General features: G+C 34.0%; 2 long non-coding RNA genes across 2 annotated transcripts; both read right to left on the minus strand.

Moving 5' to 3' along the window:
* Positions 1 to 1333: 1333 nt before the first annotated feature.
* LOC131802368 (uncharacterized) lies at positions 1334 to 1753 on the minus strand. The gene is made up of 2 exons (XR_009342171.1): positions 1614 to 1753; positions 1334 to 1522 (listed from the first exon to the last, which is right to left on the minus strand). It is a non-coding gene; the product is annotated as an uncharacterized LOC131802368 (long non-coding RNA).
* A 22183-nt stretch (positions 1754 to 23936) lies between these two features.
* Positions 23937 to 24584, minus strand: LOC131805356 (uncharacterized). The gene is made up of 3 exons (XR_009343660.1): positions 24274 to 24584; positions 24153 to 24170; positions 23937 to 24078 (listed from the first exon to the last, which is right to left on the minus strand). It is a non-coding gene; the product is annotated as an uncharacterized LOC131805356 (long non-coding RNA).
* Positions 24585 to 27695: the final 3111 nt, after the last annotated feature.

Genomic DNA, 27695 nt, shown 5'->3' on the forward strand with positions numbered 1-27695 from the left:
CGGCCCATTCCCGGCGAAGCGCTTGCTTGTGGTGATCGACACTTTGGTATTTTTTAGTGCCAACCTTGCTTTCCAAAATACTCCAGACACAATAGTCCAACGGATTGGTATCCAGAGATTTTGATGGCCATTGTGCGCTGGAAATGAAGCGAGGGAACTCATTTTGTAACCATTCTTGGGTGGCGCGTTCTGAGTGCGATGGTCCTGTTGGAATGTTCAAGGACTGTGGCCAAAATGTATGCGTGCCCAGGATTTTAATACACCGTTCAAAATACTTTCGCGATGATATTCGGCATTTATTCTTACGGTCGATTAATTAGAGCGGGGAGCGACCATCGGCTGTTATGGTTTCCCACACCATCACCATGCTGATCGCTTGAGTTCTGGTGGCCAACCGAAGGTGCACATTTTTAGCTGATCTTTTTGGTAAGTAAACCGATCATTTTGTTTGTTTACAAACTGCGGGACAACGAATGTTTTCTCATCGGAGAAAACCAAATTCGGCAGTTCACCACTTTCGGTCAAGCGAAGCAACTCCTTACCTCTTTTGAGTCTATTTTCTTTCCATTGCGGCATAAGTTTTTGCACTTTTTGGAATTTCAATGGCTTTATATTTAATTATGAAATATTGTGATATGCTCACGAGCCATTCTCGGCCATTGTGACGCAGGTTTCGATCAAATCGCTTCTTTATATTTCTAACCATTTCTGCTGATGTTGCTGTTTTCTTCCATCCACTTCCTTGACATCGTGCTAGCTACCTGTATCACACATTTAAATGCTGGAGTGCTCTAACGATAGCTACTTGTGGTTTTCCAGCCAAATATAAAGAAATCACACTATCACGCTTAAATTCCACAACGAATAAATTTTTTCTGGAAAATTCTCACCAAAATGCTTTTGTACCTTTGTAAATAATATAATGAGCTGTCACTGGAATAATTTTAACAGCTGTCGGACAAGTGGCTTAGAAATGACAGCAGTCTGGTTGCAGTTTTTTCATCTCACGCTCATCCGTTTAGCCCAATGGCATCATACTCTTTCCAACATTTCGGTCGGTATCTAAAGAGTCATTGCTTCAATGTTGTCTTCCAATACTTCAAATGACGTATTGGAAGGCTGGTCTGTGTAGACATAAGCGTCAACATAGTCCCATAAAAAGTAATTTCTAAAGGGATTAAATCTCACGATATATCGGCCAGTAACCAACCCCGAATGTGAAAGAAAATGTTCACCAAACTCACCTTTCCATTATTACATGTGACATCATTTTTTGTAACCAAATGTCATTCTAAAGATTCCAACCACAATTTCCAACCAAATAATCAGTATTTTTATATTCCAAACTTCAAAATTTGATAATTTTATTGCTTATTCCTGAAATTTATAACGGATATTTCCTAATTAAATTTTATATATTTAATGAATTTCATTTCTTATTCATATGTAATGCCCTCTTTAACTCGGTGGAGGCTTTTCCAACATATTCACCAGCTGTCAACACCTGTTTGCCAACAAAGTGCTACATTAGAAAAAAATGAGAAAAGCACTTCAGTTTTGTCATCTATCAGCCAAAAAATATGTTGTTCCAATAAAAAAAAACGAAAACTTACTGCATTTCTTGCAAGAGATGCAAGAGTACGACTACCTGATGCTGCCATGAAACCACTAAGTACCAAAACTAAAAATAATAAATTAAACTTCATTTTAAGTTTCACGTTCTCTGTTAGGTATTCTCTATTAAACACACACACACGTTCGATGTTTGTATGAAGACTAATAATTAATTGATATTTTTCAATAGCTTTTATAGGCAATTGCAATGTGGTTAAGAGTATTTATTTTAATAGCAATATTGAATCATTATCCATTTAAAATGTATTGAGTTAAATAAATGCAAATAATGATATACATGTAATATAAGAATTAAAAGATTGCGATACCATAATAGGAGAAATCTTGTATGGGATGAATAAAACAATTTATATAAAGATTTTCGGGCGAATCACAAAAAAAGTTAACATTTTTCTACAATTTACAGGATTCTAAAATAAAAAACAATTTTATCGGAACAACAAATACATATTACGATTTCCGGAATTTAAACAAATGTTTCTTTGAAAAATTTTACTTCAATTGGATAGATATTATAATTGCGGACAAATATGGTCCATCTTCGATAGAGCCGAGTTTGGATACTTCCTTTTGGAATAATCTAAGCCAGTTAAAAAGGCAGATGTAAATATTTTGAAACGGAATTCGGAATACTTTTAATATAAATGTCTTCTATATTTATAATAGATGAAAATGTTTGTACGTTTGATTGTTTATTTGTAATTTATAGACTCAAAAAGTGTTAAGCAGCTTTTCCTGAAAATTTCCATAACACTACAGTATCGCCTGAAAGTAACATAGGAGGTAGTAACATAGGTGGCCGGAGGTACATCCAGAAGATTTAGTTTTTGAATGCACATATATATTTATCGATTTTAGATGCAGTCTCCAAATTTCAAATGCGTAACGGAATTTGAAACAAAAATAAATTTGCCAAATTATACTGAAATCGGCTCAGATTTGGATATACACTGGTGGCCAAAACTAAAGCAACTAAAATCGCAAAGACAATAAATGTCCTGTAACTTTTACAAAAATAAACAAAACGTAATTATTTTTCCAGTTTTAAATGAGGTCTTTAACTCACTTTTAAGAAACTAAAAATAAAAATTCAAAAATAATTTTGAACGAAATATAATATATGGAAAACTAAAATGACCTAATTTTTGCTTGGTCAAAACTAAAGCAACTTTTAGATTTTTTATTTTAAAATAATTAAATTTTGGCTAGTAGTCGATAGCATCCATTATTTTTCATAGCAGCTGCACACCTACGAGGCATAGAATCTATAACACGCTCAATTTGATCCTTGGGTATGCTTTCTCAGGCACCCCGAATTCTTTGTTTCCGAATCTCGCTTGATCTTCCTGTCTACGATACTCCAAAGGCTTTCTATGGAGTTTATGTCAGGTGATTGTGCCGGCCATGACAAAACATCGATTTTTGACTCCCGCAACCAATATATGGCAAGTTTTGATGCAAGTTTGGGATCATTGTCATGCTGAAACACCCAAATGAGCCGAATATTTTACTCAGGGTAAGGGAACAACGTGATGTCCAACACTTCTTTGTAAACAAACCGATCCATAACTTCCTTTCTTTCATGGAAAGGCCCAAGTCCATAGAAAGAAAAACAGCGCCACGCCATTTTTGACCCTCCCTCATGCTTCACTGTACTTTTGCAACACTGCGGCCTGAGTCTTTAATTTTTTGGTCTTCTCACTATAAAATTTTTTACGTCTGAGCTTTTAATATTAAACGTAGACTCATCCCAGAAATTATGTTTTTCCATTGAGCTGGATTCCACTTAATATTAGCGTTTCCGAAAGCCTTTTTGATTTTTTAGATATAAATGGCTTTTTTGATGTCTTACGGGCATGCAGACCAGCTACCACTATTAGCATAGACAAATTAGGTATAGACTAAAAAGTTGTCTCATCAGTTATCTCTGAAAAAAGTGTTTCATTAGATGTCGTTCATGCTGTGAGAGAGGTTCAGTAGACTCGCTCAATTCTCTCAAAATACAAAATATTAAATATTTTTATGATTCTTTATTATTTATCAACTAAAAACGAAACGTCGACTTTGTTTACTTTTACATTATACAAATATGTCGTGAAATATAAAAATATAGAACTTAAATAGCAGAAAAATTAATGAATTGTTTTCGAAGTCGAGTGACTTCGCTAGCCCTGAGTGACTTGACTGGCCCAAGATCAACAATAGTGACATCTGCCGGAAGGGAAAATTTTAAAACTTTTTAGTCTATACCTTTATTTGTCTATGCTATTAGTCTACGCACTGATCTCGAGCTTATATCCAATGATTGCTCTCTCACCAATCCAGTTGAACTCTTAAATTAGTTTTTTTTTATTTTTCTCACAATTTGTTGATCAGTACGTGCTGAAGTTTTTCACGACCTTCATCCAGTTTAATAAAACTGATCCAGTTTAATAAAACCGACTTAGTATACAGAAATATTTATGAAATCACATAAATATTTATGAAATATTTCTCGGAAATCATTTTCTGCGATATGTTGTTTTTATAGTCACTGATAATTTGCAGTTTAATTCATGTACTGTGTTTGCTTTTATCCATTTTTAAAGTTTTTTGGGCAGTACTTAAAAAACGAAAAGAAAAACACATGCTGTTGTAAAAAACTTCTGAAAAAGGATTTATGACAAGCGAAATTGTCGAAGGAAGCAAAAAGCAATAACTATAACAGTAAAAACAACTGAAATTACAGCGGTCATATGAATGTACAACAGAGTTGATTTTGTTTTGTCCAAGCCAAAATTGGGTTAATTGACTTTACCATACATTAATTTTTATATAAAAATGAATTTTGGTTTTTTGTTTTAGGTTTTTAAAAAGTGGATAAAATACTTAATTTAAAGCAAGAAAAACTTTCTCATTTTCTTAATTTTTAAAATGTTACAGGGCATTCATTCTCCTTGTGATTTCAGTTGCTTTAGTTTTGGCCACCAGTGTAGCTCTCATACATATTTTCGGCCGATTTCATGAATTTGATGCCCTAAACACCCTCTGCACGCCACATTTAAAAGTGGGCCTTGAGCAATGAATATATAGACCACGGAATTCTCTCACAACCTATCATATAAAAAACGAGTATGAGTGAATATGTTGAAGACATCCAAATCTAAAATATTTAAAATATTTACCACTGTAAGAGATTTATGAACTTGAAATTGTGAATTGGAATCGAAAACCTACCAACTACATAGCGATATGAAAAAATACTGAGTTAATTGTAGTTTTTGCAAATAAAATAAATATGTGTTTGTTTTCTCTTTCGAGACGAGCTTAATGATCTGAAATTTGCAGTGAAAAGGAAAGCCAGATAGACACTATCATACACTCACCACTATGCGACGCGTTTCGCCGTGTGTGTGAGTGTGTGATAGTGTCTATCTGGCTTTCCTTTTCACTGCAAATTTCAGATCATTAAGCTCGTCTCGAAAGAGAAAACAAACACATAAATCATAAAACATATGATCTTCGCCTTAACAAGGCAAAACTCAAAAATTCAGCCGAGCCTGGCTGTGGGATTTGAACCGCGGACCTCGGTGTGCAGCCAACTAGAAGTTGCCGTCTCTACGTTCAGAGCCATTACCCCGTCTTCCTAAAGCAGCACTAAAACAAGTGTATGCATTGGAAGCAATGTAGTTGTTGTGGACAAAAAATCCATCACTACAAAAACAAAACTTTGCTGTGAAAAAGATCTGCCAATAGAACTTGAGTCGAACCTGGAGAGTTTCTAGTGTATAATTCGCATATGCTAATTTGCAATAAGTTCGAAATATATACTACTTTCCAGAGAACGGCCCTTGTAAGCCATCATCCACACCAAATATGCCTGATGAGCCGATTAACCAACGGCGAAACGCGTCGCATAGTGGTGAGTGTGTGATAGTGTCTATCTGGCTTTCCTTTTCACTGCAAATTTCAGATCATTAAGCTCGTCTCGAAAGAGAAAACAAACACATAAATCATAAAACATATGATCTTCGCCTTAACAAGGCAAAACTCTAAAATAAATATGTTTTCGAAGTCGAGTAAATCGATCATGCGACAGTTAGTAACCGATATTGCAAACTTTAGTTATCTATATTTCCATTTGTCTATATTCATAAGTTGATGTAGTGGAGGGTATAACAAGTAAAAATGCTAGACTTCTTCCCTGTACTTAACTCTCTTCTCATTCAAAATTCATTGTCGATTGGTTTTTAATTGTGACCTCTAGAGCGTCTGCAAAATCAGGAAAACTTTAATTTGTTGGTCCATTTGAACCCCTAAATGAACATATTCAAACACAATAGGTTTTAATTCTAACCGCAACCACATGCACAATTTCGTGAGCATCGCACGGTAATTGCGATCTGTATATAAAAGCCTCACCTCATAGTGTTGCAGGGTGTAGAAAAACTTTAGAAAATGTACAACTCAAAATTGTGAGCCAAATATAAAAAAAAAAAAATGAAAAATACTAACTTTTTTATTGTTATATTTTTACGCGATATCTTGGCTAATAGTATCACTGTAATGGTCAGAAGTGTATTTTTAAGGTATTTGTGGTTTGGCCGGGATTAAAAATATTCGCGGTTTAGTGGAAATTTTCGTAGTTTTGTTATAAAGTTATGATTTATTTTACCCGCTAAATATTGTCCGATTACCATCCAAATTGGTTAACTTCTGTCCAGCCCTGAACTCTAACCTCATGCAAATTTCCCCGTCGATTGGTTTATAATTGTGGCCTATAGAGCAATGGCAATCCATTCAATCTATTTAAACACCTAAATATTTTGCGATTATCTCAAAAAACAATAGGGTTTTATTCTGACCCTAACCCCACCTCCATTTTCAATTTCATGAGGATCGAACCTCAATTGCGACCTGTAGCGTGATTATAAGTTAATATGGACAGACGGACAGGCGCACAGAAGAATGGACGGACATACATAGCTAGACCGACTCAGCTCGACGAGATAGGAAGATCCATATATAGTTTTCGATATTGGAAACAATTATTTCGAGGTGTTACATAATTTTTGACCCAATCAAACCTATAATACCTCCAATACATAGTGTTGTAGAGTATGAAAATACTGCAATAATCTATTTTCGCCTTTTAATTTTACGACCTTTGCTGAATAAGCAGAGTTAAAGACATAAAGCTATAAAGATTGAAAAAAATGCATATTGCCGTTTAATGTCTCGATAAGGCAACAGATGACCGACGATATGAAATAAATGCATTAGAAACATTACATAAATATGTTCAAATGACGGAACCCCGCATCGGAAGTGATAAATAGCGACTGATAAATCTATTCCAGAACATTTCCGTTTAATCGATAGAAATCAGCCAAATCCTTATGAAAACATGCGGTCTCTTAAATTACAACATAATTCCACACAACATGATGGCCCAACATATTTTAAGGTCAGTCGTATGCTATCATTGATCGCAAGCAGACGTATATTTTTTTTTTTTTTTTCCTCCGTCGCGTAGCACGGTCTACTCTACCAACAAAGCCAGTGTAATCACTGTTATAAAAATCGAACCAATCTAATATTGAAAAACCAATAACAACTATTAGTGGTACATTCAAATGCAGTCACTAAAACGAAAGATGGTGTCAGGAAGAGCGCCAAAAGAAAAATATAAAACTAGTGAGAACCGTTTTAACATACTTCAGTCATTTGACAATGACGACGACGGTGATACCTACAGCGAAGGAGAGAGTGAAGTACGAGAGTACAAAATTGTTGTTCCTCCAATTGTTGTGGATGCTGAGCACAAGTTCCTAAGTGTGTACAAATTGATTGGCACATTATATACATATAAGAGAATGTCCATCGGTACTAAAATTATCTCACCTTCAATCACACTCTTTGAGCAAGCAAAAAAGAAACTTATTGACTCAGGGTATACTTTCTACTCTCATGAGTGCAAAGACACCAAGGTATTTAAAATGGTACTCTATGGCCTCCCGCAACTTAATACCAGTGAGATCAAAGACGAATTAAAAAATTCCTACAACATTAATGTTGTCAATATCAAAGAAATTAAAACCGCTCGTTCTTCTGAAAGTGATGCAATTTATATGACTGAGTTCGATCGTTCAGTAAACAGTAAAGCCCAAATCCTCAAAATTAGGAAAGTATGTAAGATTAATATTCACTGGAGAAAACCTCTAAAAGGAAATAAAGGCTATACTCAATGCACAAAGTGTACAATGCATGGTCATGGAGCCAAAAATTGTTTCAGAAAAAATGCATGCATGGCCTGCGGTGGTAATCACGACGTAGCTATATGCCAAATAGACAAAAATCCACAAGGAAGTCCTGCCGCATACAAATGTTTTAATTGCACAAAGAAAAATTTTAAGAACAACAACCATAGAGCCGACGATCCACGATGTCCATGCCGAAAAGAGTACCTGGCAATTCGAGAAAATCTAACGAAAAAATTGTCTGTAAAAAGACGACCTGGTCCTGTTAACTTTGATATAGCCGCAAATGAATTTCCCCAACTTAAAAACTCAATCTATACTCCAAACGACCCTAAAACATTCAATCCGGAAATCTCATATGCCGGATTACTTGAATCATCAGCTCAAAAAAGGTCAACGGCCGAACTTTACAGTATTGACGAACTATTTCAAATTTTTACTCACGCGATATCAGATCTACGTAAATGTAGAACAAAAATGGAACAATTAAATGTTATTATGACTATGCTAAAATATGCAATATAATCATATACAAACAAGTCTTAGAGTAATGCATTGGAACTGTCAAGGCATTACCACTCTCTCGCAGTCTGCAGAGCTTTATACATTTTTAAAAGAAAAATCCATTGACATTCTCCTACTGAACGAAACATTTCTTAAACCAAATCATAACTTAAAATTACCTGGATACAAAGTACACAGAAAAGATAGAAGCTCCCATGGAGGAGGAGTGGCAATCGCCATTAAATCTTCTTTGAAACACAAGATTGATTCATCCTATCCTACAAAACTGATAGAAAATATATGCATCACCGTCGAGTTTCTCAACTCCAAAATCAAATTCATATCTGTATATTGTCCTCGGTACACATCTGACTTTATCTTTGACCTTGATATGATAACATCAGAAACGGTGGATTTCTTCATTTTAGGCGACTTAAATGCACAACACCCCAGTTGGAACTGCACAAAATCCGATCCTGCCGGAAACGCTCTATTTAATCATCAAAATAATAACAATTACTATATATATTACCCACCTTACCCCACCAGATTTCCACAAAATTTGACCCATAGACAAGCCTCAACTATTGATCTTCTGCTTTCAAACTCGACAGTGTCATTCACCGACCTGGAAACATATCCTCATACTTTACGTTCCGATCATGTGCCATTACTTTTTTCCATTAAAGAAGAAATTTCCAATACAGAAACAACTTATCTAGATTTCCATAAAGCCAACTGGAACAATTTTACAACTTTAATAAATTCAAAAATAACGGCTTCCACATTACTCAATAGCAGCATATCTTTATCAAACATTGAAGAATCGATAAACGAATTTACGAATATATTAAAATCCACATGTTTTGAGTCAATATGTACTAAACACAAAAAACATAACAAAAGCAATGTGAACGATCTTTGTAGATACTTGATATCCACAAGAAATAAATATAAACGAAAATTTCAACGTTGTGTAGATCCAGACGTCAAAATAACCATTAATGCCATCATCAAGGAGCTTAATAAACTTATTTCAGTAAATGTAGAAAATGAAAGAAATCTCCAATGGTCTAATTTTTTGTCCACTCTGCCTACTGGCAGCAAAAAATTTTGGCAAATTGCAAAGAAAATCCGAGGTAAAAATATTCCAATGAAAACACTAGTAGCTAATGGTAATGAAATAGTATCCAATGAAGAAAAGGCAAATATAATTGCTGACCAATTCGAAAAAGCTCATTTAATTACCTTAAACTCTTCTAGCTCAATGGAAATCAAGGTTAATAATATTTATAATCTCTTGGAAAAAGACATCACTCCATCACATACAGATGCCAACTCCAGAACATCTTTTGAAGAAATTAAGTATTTTATTTCATGTCTTAAGAACTCAAAAGCACCTGGCATAGATCAAATTTATAATATATTGCTAAAAAATCTACCTCACTCTGCTGTAAATTGCTTATTGAGAATATACAATTTTTGTATAACAAACTCATACTTTCCGAGTGCTTTTAAATTAGCCAAAGTTATTCCGATCCCAAAAAAGGGTAAAGATCAAAGAATTCCTTCTAATTACCGGCCAATAAGCTTATTAAGCTCTTTAGGCAAACTCTTTGAAAAAATTATCTTCCAACGACTTCAAACATTCGTAGAAGAGAATAATCTGATACATAAATATCAATTTGGTTTCAAACCTGAACACTCTACAACACACCAAATTAGAAGAGTAGTCAATTTGATTAAATCAAATAAAAGACGAAGGTATTCAACGGGCGTTATTCTTCTTGATGTAGAAAAGGCGTTCGACTCCATTTGGCATAGAGGCCTTATCTTCAAACTCTATAAAATGAATATTCCATTATATCTAACTAAACTAGTGAAAAGTTTTCTCAAAAATAGAATGTTCACTGTAGATGTCCAAGGAAGTCAATCATCGTTGCGTAATATCCCCGCTGGCGTTCCTCAGGGTTCAATACTTTCTCCAATATTATATTCTCTATTCATCTCTGATTTTAACATTTCCAGAGGAAATGATATAGCTTTTTATGCAGATGACAGTGCTATAATTTGTCATGGAAAAGTGTCCAACGCAATTGTGAACAGGATTCAGAACGCTCTTCTATCAGCTTCCAATTATTTTTCCAAATGGAAAATAAAAATTAACGAAGAGAAATCCCAAGCCATCATATTTCCTTATAATAAGTCTCCTAAAAGAATTCCCTCTAAAAAATTGTGGATACAAGGCAAAGAACTTCAATTTGCGAAATCCGTTAAATATTTAGGCATTATCCTAGATGAAAAATTAAACTTCAAAGAACATTTGGAGGCGACTTGTCTCAAAGCGGTAAGAAGTGGAAGATCCCTATATCCCATTCTGAATAGAAAATCTAAATTAAATTTTAAAAATAAATTACTGTTATATAAAATGTGTATAAGGCCAATCCTAACGTATGGCTGTCAAGTTTGGTATAATTGTGCCAAAACTCATTTAAAAAAGCTGCAAATAATACAAAACAAAAACCTGAAGATAATTTACGACCTGCCAAGGAGATATTCTACATTTGAATTACACTCAAGATCTCACATGAAGATGATAATTAATTTGGTAAATGATATGACGCTGTCATTTGAAGAAAAATGCAGAAGATCAAAGTATGACCATCTGAGAAGTTTGATTTGATAACACCTAATCTCTACTATACTATTCGTATAGCGGTCATTAGATGTTGTTTTAAAACTTATCAATAACTTTTGTGATAATACATTATAGGTTTTTTACTATCTTTTTCCTATTAAATAGAATTTTTTAAAATGTATTTAGTAATTACCAATATGTTATATTTTGTTGAAATATCTTTAAGATAGAAACCCAAAATATTGTACATAATCCTAACTATACTATGTTCCTATGATAGAATAAATAAATAAAAAAAAAAAAAAAAAAAAAAATATTTTAAGGTTGCCAACGCCATCTGGTGCACCAAAGGAACAATCATATTTATATTACCATCTACGACATATAACATATACATTTGGTTTTTGTCCATACTGTCTGCATTATATATGCAAACCATGTGTTATACATTTTGGAAAAATTGTATTAGAACTCACCATTTTCTACGGACAGCAAGGATTAAAAAATACACAAACACTCGCGAATTAAACCGAACGATGCAATATTATCTTAACTTTTTGGAGCCATAGATCGCATTTTAAACACATCTTCAGAGAAAATTATGAATATTAATTTTAGGAAGCCTATGTTTGCTTTTGTTGACTAATTTTTTTTTTCATTTTTTACACTTAATCACCACATAGTATTGAAATTAACCGCGCACGATATGTTCATTATAACACCGAAGAAACTGTGATACTCCCATTTTAATTCAACACACTTTTAATGTTATAACACACTTATACAAGTTTTATTTCAAAAGAACTCAACGAAGAACTTCCACTTTTCTTCTTGGACAGGGCTTTCCACCACTCTTAACAGGAAATATAGAGACTTTTAAACCGGGAGCGGATATGAGGACTTCTCTGGCAGACATTTTGAATTTTAAAAGTGGAAAACTCTCTTTTTGGTTTGCACTTCATTTTCTCTTAAACTCTTCAAATCGAACGCGCAGTTATGAGACGAACGAACACACAAACACACGCGAATACTTAAACGTTTATGTTGGTTGATGGCAAAGCAAAAGCACCAACAATGCTATTAACGAATACACAGGGAACAGCGAGAAGAAAACTGATTTGTATGATATTTTAGGCATTATTTCATTGATTTTTTTTAAATAAACACAAAATAATGTTTAATTATTGATTTATTAACTACTTTTCTAACATAGTTTTATTTATTTCTTCATTTATTCACATATTTATTGGGAGCACCACAGAACACGACCGAACGGAATGAAGACGACGAAAGAACTGAATTGAGCGCAAAATTGTCGAATAACTCATTAGTCGAAATGGGAGAGAGATATGTTATTGGATGTTGGAAGAGCACTTGTTGCATGCACAGTTGCCACTGAGTGAAAACATTGTCTACCAAAATGCTCGGAATATGTATAAAGTCATTATGATTATTGGTTGGGCTATGAAAATAAAAACAAATAATAACAAAACTTTTCTTCAAAACTTATTCTTTTGATTATTGTTTGTAGCATAGCCGCTATTATTAATGTTGTGCTTATACGTATGGCTTAAAATTTCACCATGAGGAAAATAAAAGCTTATTATCTGTCCTGCGAGGTATAAAAATCAACAAAATAAGGATTTCAAAAAGAACCAGTCTGGGGCCGTGACGAGGGTATTGTTGCGGATTAAACCCAAATTTGCGTTACTTATCAGGTCCCAGGATGGCCTTTGATTGTGCATTCACTGAAAAACTTGAACAAATCATATATGCAACGTCTCCAACAGACCCAAATGCAATTCCCAATGATTTGTTGCAAAGGTCGGGCTGAATTCTTACCAGTTCCTGCATTACATGTGGTACTCCCATGTCTCAGGATTGCTGTCATTAAAGGGTACAATAAACCTATTGTCCAGTCTGCTAGCGTCAAAAGCTCCAAAGCAGAAACAACATTAATCAAAGTATAAATTCGATACCCGTGCTCAGAGATGTGTTCGACTACAAAGTTGGGTCACACCATTGTGTTTTGTCTAGTCTAGCAGCAGTTTAAGCACACACACACCGAATCTGAATCCATACATTGAGCCACAAAAAACATAATCATACGGTTTAGACTTATGTGATCAACCAAGGCTATAGCAATCGTAACAGCCCGATTCATGTGACCACCATAATGGTTATTGCTTTCAAAGTACTGAAGCTAAATGAAAAGTTTCATGACGTCCCATCCTTCGGTTAGGTATACGAGTCAATAGAAAAGTAAAGAAAATAAAATTTCTCATAAATTTTCCCAGGGTAATTTCTAAAGAAATCAATTTGCAGTTCTGCAAATCCAAACAAAACACCGATTCAAACAAACTATGAAATGAAATTGACAAACAAAAATAAAAAAGTTTAAAACCATATGATTGTCAATTACACTTTGACTAACCTTGACTAACTAACCTTGACCTTGACTAAAACGAAATATATGTAATATGTCAAGTTACCAACCCTAAACAACGTTATCCATTTTGGAATAATTCTACCCACCGTAGCAACCCTTATTGCATGTATATTTTAAGGAAGACAGCAATTGCTCACATTTGTAAACGGCTTTGGGTGCCTCAGAATATTTCACAATTTTATTTCATTTTTGAATGAGAGAAGCTTTTCAATTAAACCTCATTTTGTTTTTTTCCTAATCCACTATTTCCATTGTCGAATTTAATTAATTTAACATCAACTTTCTATGGTTAGTTACAATTATTTATTTCTTAGGCAGTTTGATATGAAATACAACAAAACTGAAGACACGTGATAGAAGGCGACGATTTTTTCGAAGATGGTCTTTATCAGTCAACGTCTTCGCATGGTCCCAATGGTATCTACATATGAAATAAAGTTGTGTTAGTTACTACGCTTTTAACTTAAGATCGGCTGATCTGATATTGACGATTCAGACAAATTCGGGATGGTCTCTTGGCAAATAAGGATAAACAAATTGCTTAAAATGTTGAGATTTAAAAATTTTCCTTCTGACTTTTGGAATGTACAATTGTAATGTTTTATATTGCATGAAATGTTTTAATTTTGACTTTGATTGTACATCTGTAGCGTTTTTTAATTCTAATGCGATCGTAGTTGTTAGTTTTTATTTTTTATTTATTTATTTTTGTATAATGTATGATTTTGCTGCAACTTACAAAACTGTTATTTGTAGATCTATATATATAAAAAAGTTATATTATTTACTACGCTTATAACTCGAGATCTGCTGCACTGATTTTGACAATCTACATTATTTTAGGAAAGTCTCTTGTCAGAAAAGGATAAATTCGCGTATTTTTACGCTAATAAACATGTGAATAATCTTGTTAAGTTTTTTATACCCTTAACCATAGTATTGAGGGTATATTAAGTTTGTCATTTCCTTTGTAACACCTCGAAATATACATTTTAGATCCCAGAAAGTATATACATTCTTGATCAGCATAAAATTCTATGTCGATTTAGCCATGTCCGTCCACCTATCCGTTTGTGGAAATTAATTTTAATTCCGAACGAAATGAACTAGATTGATAAAATGTTAACCAAATGTATATTACGTCTGCATGACTTTTGGTATTGAAAATGGACCAAGTAGGTTCACATTTTGGTATAACCTCCATAAAATAGTACCTCCCTATTTTCGGTATTTTTGCGATTTTAGTGACATTATTCACCGGAAATGCTTAAAATTTTGTATTTGATGAGAGAAAATTGTCCATGCAGGTCCATGCCTTCTTATAGCCCCCTTATAACGGCATCCCACGATATTCGGTATTTTGATGATTTTAGCGATATTATTCACCGGAATTGTTTCAAATTTGGTATTTGAAGTTCGTAAAATATACTACAGCCTAAGACAAAAAATTGTCTGTGCAGGTCCACGTCTTTGTATAGCCCCCATATTCCCTCCCGATATTCGGTACTTTATTGATTTTAGCGACTTAATTATTTCTGCTGTTTTTACAAATTTTCGTAGTGTTTGTTGGCCTTAGTCAGTAGAGATTTGTGGTGATTTTTTAAAAAATTATCTGTAGCGATTTTTACGCTGGAACTGTTGGCATCCCTGAATTTAATTATTATTTCCTCTCTAAAAATGTTATTGCATTAAATTCCTTCTCTCCCTCCAAAATTTTATTTCTCCGAGCAAAATTTTGCAATCCTAAGCCTTATGCAAATGTAAGCATTTTTTTCTTAAGCCCATATACATATATGCAACAAATGCAGTTGTCTCTCCCACTTCGGGTCATGAGATGTTCTCCCATTCTGCGCTCAATTCAGTTCTTTCGTCGTCTTCATTCCATTCGGTCGTGTTCCGTGGTGCTCCCAAAACAATTGTAAATAACAAACGAAATAAATAAGACTATGTTACAAAACTGTTAATAATTCAATAATTAAACATTATTTTGTGTTTATTTACCAAAATCCAATAGAGAAACTACAGAATATACAGCACAAATCAGTTTATTTCTTTCTGTTCAGTGGGAATCTGTGCGTCTGTGTTTGTGTAAGTTCAGTAAAAAAGGCGCAATCCGCTTGCTTCGGTAAAAGCAATAGAAATGTCTATGTATACGCGAGTGTATGTTTCTTTGTCTCTTTGAAGTAAATATGCTCATTCGGTGTGAGAGTTTAAGAGAAAGGTGTATGTATGTATGTATGATCAAAGTAGTTAATAGACAGTGTCAACAATCGCAAAGGCAAAGTGTTCTCATATCCGTTGCCGTTCCATAATCTTCTCATTTCCTGTTAAAGCTCAGAAACTTTTCTGTATTACGGTTTCACGGTTCTTCGTTAAATTTGTTTTCAAGATAAGTGGCATAATTCGATTTTGATTTATTTCCCAAGTGTTATACAATAATAAAAAAGCTCCTTGCATTCGGTTCATTTCCACAGTTGTGCCTTTGTGTCTGTGTTATATTCGGTTAAGTTAAATAAAATGAGTGTATCGATTTTGTTTCTAAAAAAAATAGTGTTTTGAAAATAAGTGTGAATATGTTATGCAATTAATGAAGAAAATCATTTGAATATTAAATTTTATTTTACGTTGGGAGCATTTCTTACAAATAGAAAAAGGTGAGTAAATGTTTCTTCTTAACTGTTATATGTATGAATTGATTTCATATATTCTCGACACAAACCTAAAGTTTCGCGCTTTGGTGAAATTAGATGTATATAACCGCCAATAGGTGGCGCCCAGGATGATAATAACATAGTCGCCGAATTTCGAGTAAGATGAGTGTTGAAAAGCTGGCATTTAGTAGATTAAGTCTCGGTCTTACATTGCAATCTCTAAAAAAATAATTTTACTAATCTGATCTAATCTGAGCTGAACATATCGCAATATTCCATTCAGGAGCCATTGAAAAATGAGCTCGGGGTATAGACATTGAAATTCCAAAAAATGCAAGAACTTACACCGCAACAGAAAGAAAATAGACTCAAAAGAGGTAATGACTTGCTTCGCTTGGCCGAAAGTGGTGAACTGCCAAATTTGCTTTTCTCCAATGAGAAAACATTCGTTGTAAAGCAATTTGTAAACAAACAAAATGATGGTGTTTACTTGCCAAAGAGGTCAGCTGAAAATGTGCACCTTCGGTTGGCCACCAGGACTCAAGCGCCGGCCATGGTGATGGTGCGGGATGCCATAACAGCCGATGGTTGCTTTCCGCTCGTATTAATCGACCGTTGCATCAAAATAAATGCCGAATATTATTGCGAAACTACCTGTTTAAGAATATGAGTGTTTTGTCAGAATTTTTTAATGTTTGCATGTATGGATGTATGTTTGCAAAATCATAAATGGTACAATCAAACCAAGGAAGCTAGCGAGTAGTTGCGTTTACATGTGTATTCTTTTCAATCACATGGATATTGTTTACAAAATAATCATAAATGGAGAGAATTATTAAAGTTATTTAAACAATTTTGAAAAGAATCTTTGGCCTTCTATTCATTAATGTATTACTAGTTTATATATTCCAAAAAAAAAAAAAAAAAAAAAAATACTTTGTTTTCCCAAAATCAGCTGTTTTTTGTGTTTCCGTCAAAAAATATTTGTCGGTCAGATTGCGACTAAGAAATATTTGAAATTTTTCGTCAAATATTTCCTCAATGTGACCTTACCTTTAGGCTGAAGTATCTATTACGAACTTCAAATATCAAATTTGAAACATTTCCGGTGAATAATGTAGCTTAAGTCATAATAATGTGGCTTAACTTTGGAAGTTAATACTGGTATAAAATTTTATTTAGAGTGTAGGATATCTAGATACAAAGCTACATATACTTATGTACCCATTTTTAGAAATTTATTTGAAAGAAAAGTACGATATTATATGAGATTAGTACGATTTTATATAAGATAAAATTTTCCATGTTAATTGAAATACGTCTCACAATTTATAACATTAAATTATTTTCCAGTGTTTTTTATCATCACCCATCTCTTTCTCTCTTGCACAAAGTTCATCTAGATTTTGGCCATTCTCAACTTCTTTAATCAATCCCAATAGTTATGGAAAATGATCTCTTCCACAACCAAGTCCTTATCATTTTTGTCTATAAAAAGCTGAAGTTTTTTCAATTCTTCACGGATTTGTGGCTATTAACTCATTCCAAAGCGATGGATTTCGGAAAATTTTTGGTTATCTTTGTAGTTGTGTTAACGGTTGTTGTAAACCACGCTCAATGTACAGGGTCATTGGATGGCATCGGAGATAAAATTGTAAAAGACTGTAGTCAAGTAATAAAATACTTATTTTATTTGTGTTGTTATTTTTTGTTTTCTAGAAGCAGCTGGGGCAACAACTTAAAGAGAAACTCGACGGTGTCCAACAATCGTTACAATCACTTAAGTCAAAATTATCGAAATCAATATAATCCATTTTAGTCATCGTAATTTGAACAACACTAAAAAGATTAACAAAAAACTATTTTGTATATTAAATAATAAAAAAATCCTATACTCAAAACATTAATTCAGAACTTGCTTTCTTTCCATAGACATAACAATTTTATAAACTATGGTCATAGATGGGGCAATATAATAAATGAGATATTCTTAAAACAATTTTGAAATAATCTTCCTATCTGCAATTGTAATTCATTTAATAAGTTTTAAGCAAAATTATATTCAATTGTAGAAAATTATTCGTATAAGTCTATTTGATGACGTTTTACTCATGACAGAGAATAAGAGACAGCAATGCTAGAGTGCATACTTGACCATCTATGCCTATGACTCTTTGGATGAAATCCACTTCAGATATTTGAAGTCGATCTAGAGACGTCCTTCGGTCTATCTGACTTAATATTATAATAAAACTAGAAGGGAATATTCGATTTAGTACAAAATTTTAAAAATTGTTATCACTAATGCAAAACTTGAGGCCCTGCTCATCTACAAAAATGTTTAAAATTTCAAAATAATATCAAAAAAAGTTAAAAAGCAGTAAGTTCGGCCGGGCCGAACTTTGAATATCCTCCACCATTTGGAACAAATTTAGAAATTTTCAAAAAATAAAATCCTTAAAACATTCTGTTAAAATTTTAAAAAATACCAAATATAGCCGTTATATTGCGGTCTATACGACGTGGGCCTACATAGGTATTGTTTGTCATAATCCATTACCATATTCAAATTCGAAACTTGAAATAAACGGTGAATAATGTAGCTAAAATCATCGAAATATCGTATATAGGGAGGTACCGTTACATCGGAGCTGTGCGAAGTCCTGGACCTGCATAGATAATTTTCTGGCACAGGCTGTAGCATCCATTACGAACATATCAAACAATTTCGGTGGGTATTGTACCTAAAATCGTAAAAATACCGAATATAGGGAGGTACTGATATATGGGGCCTATACGAAACCTGGACCTGCATAGACAATTTCCTATCACAGACTGAAGTTCCCATAACGAACTCTAAATACGTAATTTGAAACAATTCTGGTGAATAATGTCGCTAAAATCATCAAAATACCGAATATAGGGAGGTACTGTTATATGGGGGCTATACGAAGACGTGGACTTGCACAAACAATTTTCTGTCTTAGGATGTAGTATCCATTTCGAACTTCAAATACCACATTTGAAACATGAAAAGTTAATGTATCCTCCATAGTATGGTGGAGGGTATAACAAGTAAGCACATGCTATAGTCCTGCGGGGCCTACCATGTGATACCCTACCGCACTAAAATATGTTAGAGGCCCCCTTATGTCTAAATCCATTTTGGAAGATTTCGCTTTTGAAATTATGCCACGGAGCACTACCTAGATATTATACTTATCATTTTGACCAGGGAAATTTGCCCAATGAATACGCTGTTAGTTACAGCTAAATATAATCAACCGATCAATCAAAATCCTAGACTTTTTACCTGTCCTTAACTTTCTTCTCATCGTAAGTTCCGTGTCGATTGGTTTCAATTGTGTGTTCAGGAAAATTTTTCTGTTTTTGGTTCATTTGAATCCCTCAATATTTTGCGATCATCTCCAAATGCAAGAGTCCCTATATATATATTTCGCCTGGAGTTAATTTCAGCGTTTTTGTAGAATGGAAATGTTGGTATTTTTTCACACAAAAGTAATCGCCTATTCTACTTACACTCCTAAACTCTAATCCAAACCTATTTGTAAGGTGAAATCAGTAAAGAAAGTCTTAAAGTCGGGCGGGGCCGACTTTATGATACCCTACACCACTTTACTAATTTAGTAGAGCTCCGCATAACAATTAAATTTTTTTATGGGAGAATTCAATCATACACGCTATGATTATAAGTATAATTTAAAGTTCAAAGGACTTAATATGCCGAAGCATTTGTATCTTTTAAATTCGGACTTGTATTGCCCATTTGGTGCACAATTAATTTGAAATCGGATAAAAATATATATGGGAGCTATATCCAAATCGGAACCGATCTCGATAAAATTTGGCAAAGATATTTCTGAGCTGCATTTGATATATTTCCCTGAATATCGTTGTTACGGAGTGCATATTACGGCTGTGGGTAACAAATATGACAAATCGGATAAACAGTATACATGGGAGCTATAGCTATATCTGAACCGATCTTCACCAAATTTGACATACTAACTTCTAGACTCAATTCGGTCGTAAGTGCCAAATTTCATCCCATTAGGGCAAATATTAGACGTTTGGTGCACATTAAAGGTAATTCGGACGAAGTTATGTATGGGAGATATATCCAACTCTGAACCGATCTCGATACAATTTAGCAAGTGTATTTCTGAGCTGTATTTGATAAATTTCCCCAAATATTGTTGTTACAGAATGCATATTACGGCTGCGGAGGACAAAAATAACAAATCGGATGAACAATATATATGGGAGCTATAGCTATATCTGAACCGATTTCGATCAAATTTGGCATACTTATTTTCAGGCCTTATTTGGTTGTATGTATTTTCAGGTCCAAGCGTGCAAAATTCCATACTATTCGGACTGACATTACACGTTTGGTGCACAATAAAAGGCAAATCGGACGAAGATATATATGGGAGCTATGTCTAAATTTTGACCAATTATCTCCAATTTCAATAGGGTTCGTCCTTGGGCCAAACAAATGATCTGTGCAAAATTTCATCTGGATCGGATCAGAATGCATATTACGGCTGCGGAGGACAAAAATAACAAATCGGATGAACAATATATATGGGAGCTATAGCTATATCTGAACCGATTTCGATCAAATTTGGCATACTTATTTTCAGGCCTTATTTGGTTGTATGTACAAAATTTCATACTAATCGGGCTTATATTACACGTTTGGTGCACAATAAGAGGCAAATCAGACGAAGATATATATGGAACCTATATCTAAATTTTTACCGATTATCTCTAATTTCAATAGGGTTCGTCCTTGGTCCAAACAAATGATTTGTGCAAAATTTCTTCTGGATAGGGGAATAAATCCGAACTGTACTTTGTTTACAAAAATACATGGACAGACGCACAGACGGACGGACGGTCATGCATAAATCGACTCAGAATGTGATTCTATGCAGATCATCAAAAGGAACTATTGATCTATCTCGTTTCCTTTTGCCTGTTACAAACAAATGCACAAAGACATATTACCCTGACCACCTTGTGGTGTAGGGTATAAAGATAGTACAAAATATACACTTCAATATTATATGTGAAATTGAAAAACGATCATTCAATAAAATTTAAAGGAAACAAATGTAAAAATTATGGCGTTTGAGTTTGTTGCAGTTTTTTATCTCACCCTGTATATACAATCTATATGTAAAAGAAATTGATGTTAGTTTCTAAACATGTAACTCAGAAACGACTGGACTGATTTTGACAATTGTCACCAATGGCCTTTTGGCAGAAAAGGATTCAATCAACGAAAATCGCGAAAAAATGTCAAAAGTGTTTTTTTTATATTTTGTTATATTTTTTATGGCATGAGATTTTTATACCCTGTGTTGAGTTTGATTGCGCCAAAATTATTTAACACTTCGAAATATTGGTTTCCCATATAGAAAAGTATACCTGGATCTCCCTATCTCGCCGAACTGAGTCTATCTAGCTATGTATTTCCGTCCGTCCGTCTGTCCATGTTAATTTATAATCAAGCTAAAGGTCGCAATTATGGCCCGATCCTCACGAAATTGAAAATGGATATGGGGTTATGGTCAGAATAGAACCCTATTGTTTTTGGAGATGATTGCACACTATTATGGGGTTGAAATGGACCAAGAACTGAAAATTTTCATGATTTTGCAGTTGCTCTATAAGCCACAATTATAAACCAATCGACGCGGAAATTTACATGGAGTTAGAGTTTAGGACTGGGCAGAAGCCTACCAATTTGGGCAGCCACTTTAACTTTTATGTAAGGAAATAAGAAAATGTCCACTAAACCGCGAATATTTTCAGTCCAAGCCAAATCACAAATACATTAAAATATCACTTCTGACCATTACAGTGATGCTAATAACCAATAAATCGGATATATAGTCAAATAGGTACAATATATATGTAAAATAACATATCTTATTTATTCTACTTATAAGTCAACAACCGCTGGGTCGATGTTCACAATTCCCATCATTTCGGAATCTTATCTTGCCAAAAAAGGACAATATCTAAGAAAATCGCGGAAAATATAGCAATAAAAAAGTTAATATCTTTCGCTCCATTTTTTTTTCAATGTTTGTCAATTTTTTTTTACACTTTGTCCGATCCTCACGAAATTTGGTATGGCGTAGGGTAAGGGTCAGAATTAAAGCCTATTGTTCTTAAGATTTGCATTTAGCGGTTCAAACAAAAATTTTCTAATTTTGTAGTCGCTCTATAGACCACAATTAAAAAGTAATCGACACGGAATTTCGCATCAGAAGAGACCTAAGGACAGGGGCATTATTTTTGACATTATTTCAAAAATGAAATCTTCCGAAATGGATTTGCACATAAGGGGACTTCGATCCAATTGTAGTGTTGTAGGGTATCACATGGTCGACCCCGCACGACTTTGCTTACTTGTTTAATATTTTAGCTTACTTAATGTAAAAACAAGTAAAAAACATTAAGTTCGGCCGGGCCAAACTTTTAATACCCTCCACCTTAGGGTAAAGGAAACATTAGAAAAAATGTGGCAAAAACTATTAAAATGCCGAATATCGGGAGGTATCGTTATATTGGGGCTATACCAAATCGTGGGCCTACACATGCAATGTTTCGCCAACGGAGCTAGAACCCATTATGACCTACAAATATCATTTTTCAGACAAGTACGTGAAAAAATGTGGCAAAATCATTAATTACCGAATATTGGGAGGTACCGTTATATGGGGGCACCTGCAATGTTTCGCCAACGGAGCTAGAACCCATTATGACCTACAAATACCAATTTTCAGAGAAGTTCTTGAAAAAATTTGTCAAAAATCATCAAAATACCGAATATTGGGAGGTACCGTTATATGGGGACTATACCAAATCATGGACCTACACATGCAATGTTTCGAAAACGGAGCTAGAATCTATTATGACCCACAAATACCAATTTTTAGACAAATCAGTGAAAAAATGTGGCAAAACCATCATAATACCCAATATCGGGAGGTACCATTATATGAGGGCTATACCAAATCGTGGACCCATACACGCTACCGGAGCTGGAACCAATTATAACCAACAAATTCCATTTTTTAGACAAATCCGTGAAAAAATGTGGCAAAAATAATCAAAATACCGAATATCGGGAGATTCCTTTATATGGGGGCTATATCAAAACGTAGACCTATACATGCAATATTTTGCCACACGTACAGGGACCCGTTATGACCTACAAATACCAATTTTCAGACAAATCTGTGAAAAAATGTGGCATATATCATCAAAATACTGAATATTGGGAGGTAGCGTTATATGGGGACTATACCAGAACGTGGACCGATATATCTCTTTTTCAATACCAACCATCCTAGACACAATACCAATTGCTCTGCTAAATTTTGGCGCTCTACGTCAAATAATGTGAGCTGTATCGTGATTCAACAACAACAGACAGACAGACGGACATCGTCGATTATGAATATATATACTTTATGGGGTCTACGACGAATATTTAAGGATATTACAAACGGAATGACAAAGTTAATATACCCTCCTCTCCAAGGTGGAGGGTATAAAAATCGAATGTGACCGAGTTTATTTTATTGACCCATGTACCCATGGATTTTTACTTATAATGCAAATTGATGCCATATATATGCAAGTATAGAAAGAAATAACTGCATATAATGAGGGGTGAGTTGGCTATTTTTACGAAAATGTTTTTTATCTAATGGGTTGTAAAACAAATAATTAACAACCAGTTAGCACAATATTGGAAACAATTGAAACGCAATAAATTTCACTCAGATAACCAAATTCATTAATTTATTAACATTGCCAAAAAGTTTAACCAGAAATTAGATTAGTAACTGCGTCATTAGCTACTTGGCCAGCAATTGGAGCTGCAACTTCCTTCATTTTACCGAAAGTTTTCTTCAACTAAATATTTGCAATGGAATTGAGACGATAAGCGGGAGCTTTTAACATAAGGTTTTTATAAAATATGTACTTACGAATTTCTTAAGACTTTTCTGTTGTAAAAAAGAAATTTAAAGAAAATTATTTTAATAAGATAATCTCGAATAATATTTTAGTTTTTAAATTGAGTATTGCTTTAATACACTTTCAACTTACAGGTTGTGGAGCAGCTGAAACTTGTCCGCCAATCACAGCAAAGATAACAATGAAAGCAAACAGAAAAGCAAAGGACAATTTCATTGTTGTTGTTGTTCTAACTTTATTATTATAATTACAGAACTTCTACAAATGAACGGATCTTTCAAAGTTATACTTTTTATAGTCGAAATTTGCGTTATTTTTTTAAATTCAACTATGAGGAAATGTCTAATTATTTTTGTTTATGCAACATTTTAACTGTACACATTATGCATTATAATAGGAGTTGACGTGAATTTTGCGACAATATTTGTACACCAAATATTCTTTTCTCGCGCGTGTATTTTCATTAAATACGTTTTATTAAATAACGATGACAATAGAAATTTAAGTAAACATGAATTTGACTATTCTTCGATTGGAACAGAAATAGGCTGTTATTTGAAAAAAGCTTAATTATAGATTCACTACAGTTTTTTTTATAAACAGATACTTATATTGTTGATTTAATATAGTCTGCTTTTTAGAAACAATACCTTTTTATTAGCAGGTGGGAATGATTAGACAAGGAAGTCTAAAGTGAGAAAGTATTTCCAATTTGGATAACTAAAGTGCGAGAGTACTTGAAAACTGATGTTGAAGCTTTTGAAATATTGAATAGTAGGAGGTTCCCAAATTCGTGGGCTCTACCAAATATTTAACCTATGTTCAAAATGCTTGGCAAAAAGAGATTACACCTTCTGGGAACTTATGATGCCAAATTACGACTATTTTGGTTTGAAAATGCGTCGGAAACACACAAAATACTAAGAAGACCTAAATGGAATAAATAAAAAAAATGAAATCTTGGAATCTTCGTGGACTGACATCCAATTTTTAACAACAACCATTTTAGGGGTACTAGAAATATGTTGAGAACATTTCGTTTATATATCTTAAAAATTGTGACTTATATCTTGATATCCAAGGACTGACGAGCATCATTGAATTTCCTAAGAACTTCCGTTTTTGACCTGTGACTTTACTCTATATTTACACACTCTTTCATACTGATAGGTATTCAAAGAAATTTCACTCAAAAGTTGTGGTATCTGCCACATATTATCCATGGTCACCCAAAATGCTAGGCTTTTGCCCTGTACTAAATGTTATCCTCATGCGAAAAACAATTGTCCATTATTCTGACCATAACCCAACCCTCATGAGAAATTTCGTTAGCTCGGACGATAATTGCGATTAGTATATAATACTCCCAACACATGGTTTAAAAAATATTCAGGTTGAACGAAACCATAACAAGTGGAGAAAGATATAAATGTTTATAAGTGCGGTTGTAAGATTTAGAAGACTTTCCAAAAGAATTTTAGTTTTATTTAATTCTTTGGTTCCTCTTCTATTGAGCTTACGATCTCGTCACTTGGGTAAAAAATGTTTTTTGTCATAGAAGTTATTTTTAAAATAACTTCTGGGGAGAATATCCCAGACAAAAAACAAGGGAACTGATGAGGATTGGTGGCTCTTTCCGAAACCTAGGTATTCCCTGCCTTACCCCCTGGTAAACATTACCATCGTTCTCCACTAATAAACTAACGTTGTTTTTATAAAAACAACTAAAAAAGGGATAAAGCCTGACCATTTTGCAACAACAAAATACTACGGTATCCCGAACAAACAAGCCACACTGTTCTAATATTACAAAATGTACAAATGCATGTCATATTCCGACCTTAACCACAGCTCCATGCAGGAGGATAGGGTCATAATTTCGACCTGTAGCGTGATTACGAATTAAAATGTACAAGTTAAAACGCAATAAGCTCGGCCGGGCCGAACTTTGGATACCTTCCACCATTTAGAACGAAATTTGAAATGAAAAAAAAAATAAATAAATAAATAAATAAAAAATCCGTTAAAATCATAAAAATATGTAGTATAGGGAGTTACAGTTATTTTGGGGTCCATACGAAGACGTGGACTCGAAAAGACAATTTTCTGTCACATGCTGTAGCATCCATTACAAACTTCAAATACGAAATTTGAAACAATTCCGCTTAATAGTGCCGCCGAAATCATCAAAATGCAGGATATAGGGAGGTACCTTTTTATGGGGGCTATGCAAAGACTTGGACCTGCAAAGCTGTAGTATCCATTACGAACTATCATTAAGAAAATGGAAACGATTCCGGTGAACAATGTCGCTAAAATTATCAAAATATCGAATATAGGGAGGTACACTTATATGGGAGCTATAACAAAACGTTGACCTATATAGCCCATTTTCAATACCAAAAATTCTGCAGACAAAACACACATTTGAGTAAAATTTTATTAACTTACTTCAATTCGTTCGGAAGCTAGAGTGATTTCCACATACGGACGGACATAGGGACAGACAGACGGACGGTCATTCATCATCATGTTATGCTACAAACGGAATGACAAACTTAATATACCCTCCATACTAAGGCGGAGGGTATAACATGCGGACGGGCGGACATACATAGTGAGATCGACATAGAAAAAGGAAGATATATAACAACCTCTGTCTTAGACCTATATTTCGAAATGTTACATACATTTTGGCCCAATCAAACTTATAATACCCCAAAACATAGGGTTGTAAGATATAATAATAACTTTTCTATAGATTTTCATCGTATTTTAAAACTAGAATGTTTCCAATTGCAACAATGGAATAAGTAAAAATACGTTAATTTCGGCCGAGGAAATCTTTTACCGCGCTCCACCTAAAAATAATGAGAAATAATGAGCCTATTCAAGCAGACTTCTGCCACAGAGGACAGCACCCATTACAAACTCTACATACAGCACCCATTACAAACTCTACATACAGCACCCATTACAAACTCTACATACAGCACCCATTACAAACTCTATATACAGCACCCATTACAAAAACATCAGGATACCAAATATCGCAAAATTTGAATGTAGGCAATGATCTGCACCTAATTTTAAACAATTCTGTTAAAAAATGTGTCGAAATACCGAATATTGAGAGGTACATTTATATAGCTCCAATGTAATGTGTAACGTAGACCGACCAAAATACATACAGGGTGAGATAAGAAAACTGCACCAAAGTCAGACCCCATTATTTTTACATTTTTCTAATTTTATTGAAGAAAGCAAAATATGTCGAAAATAGCATCAAATTTTAGAATAAGTTTAGATTTGTTCGAATTGGTCACCTTTGGCACGAATTATGGTCTTCGAACGGCCAATGAAACCGTCACACGCTGCATGTATGTTGCTCTGCGGTATTTTGGCCAATTTCCGGCGAAGCGCTACTTGATGTGATCGACACTTATTTAAGTGATCGACTCTTTGGTATTTTTTAGTGCCAACCTTACTTTCCAAAATACTCGAGACACAATAGTCCAACGGATTGGTATCCGGACATTTTGGTGGCCATTGTG

Source organism: Musca domestica, unplaced genomic scaffold (assembly GCF_030504385.1).
Source record: "Musca domestica strain aabys unplaced genomic scaffold, Musca_domestica.polishedcontigs.V.1.1 1, whole genome shotgun sequence".
Lineage (NCBI taxonomy): Eukaryota > Metazoa > Arthropoda > Insecta > Diptera > Muscidae > Musca > Musca domestica.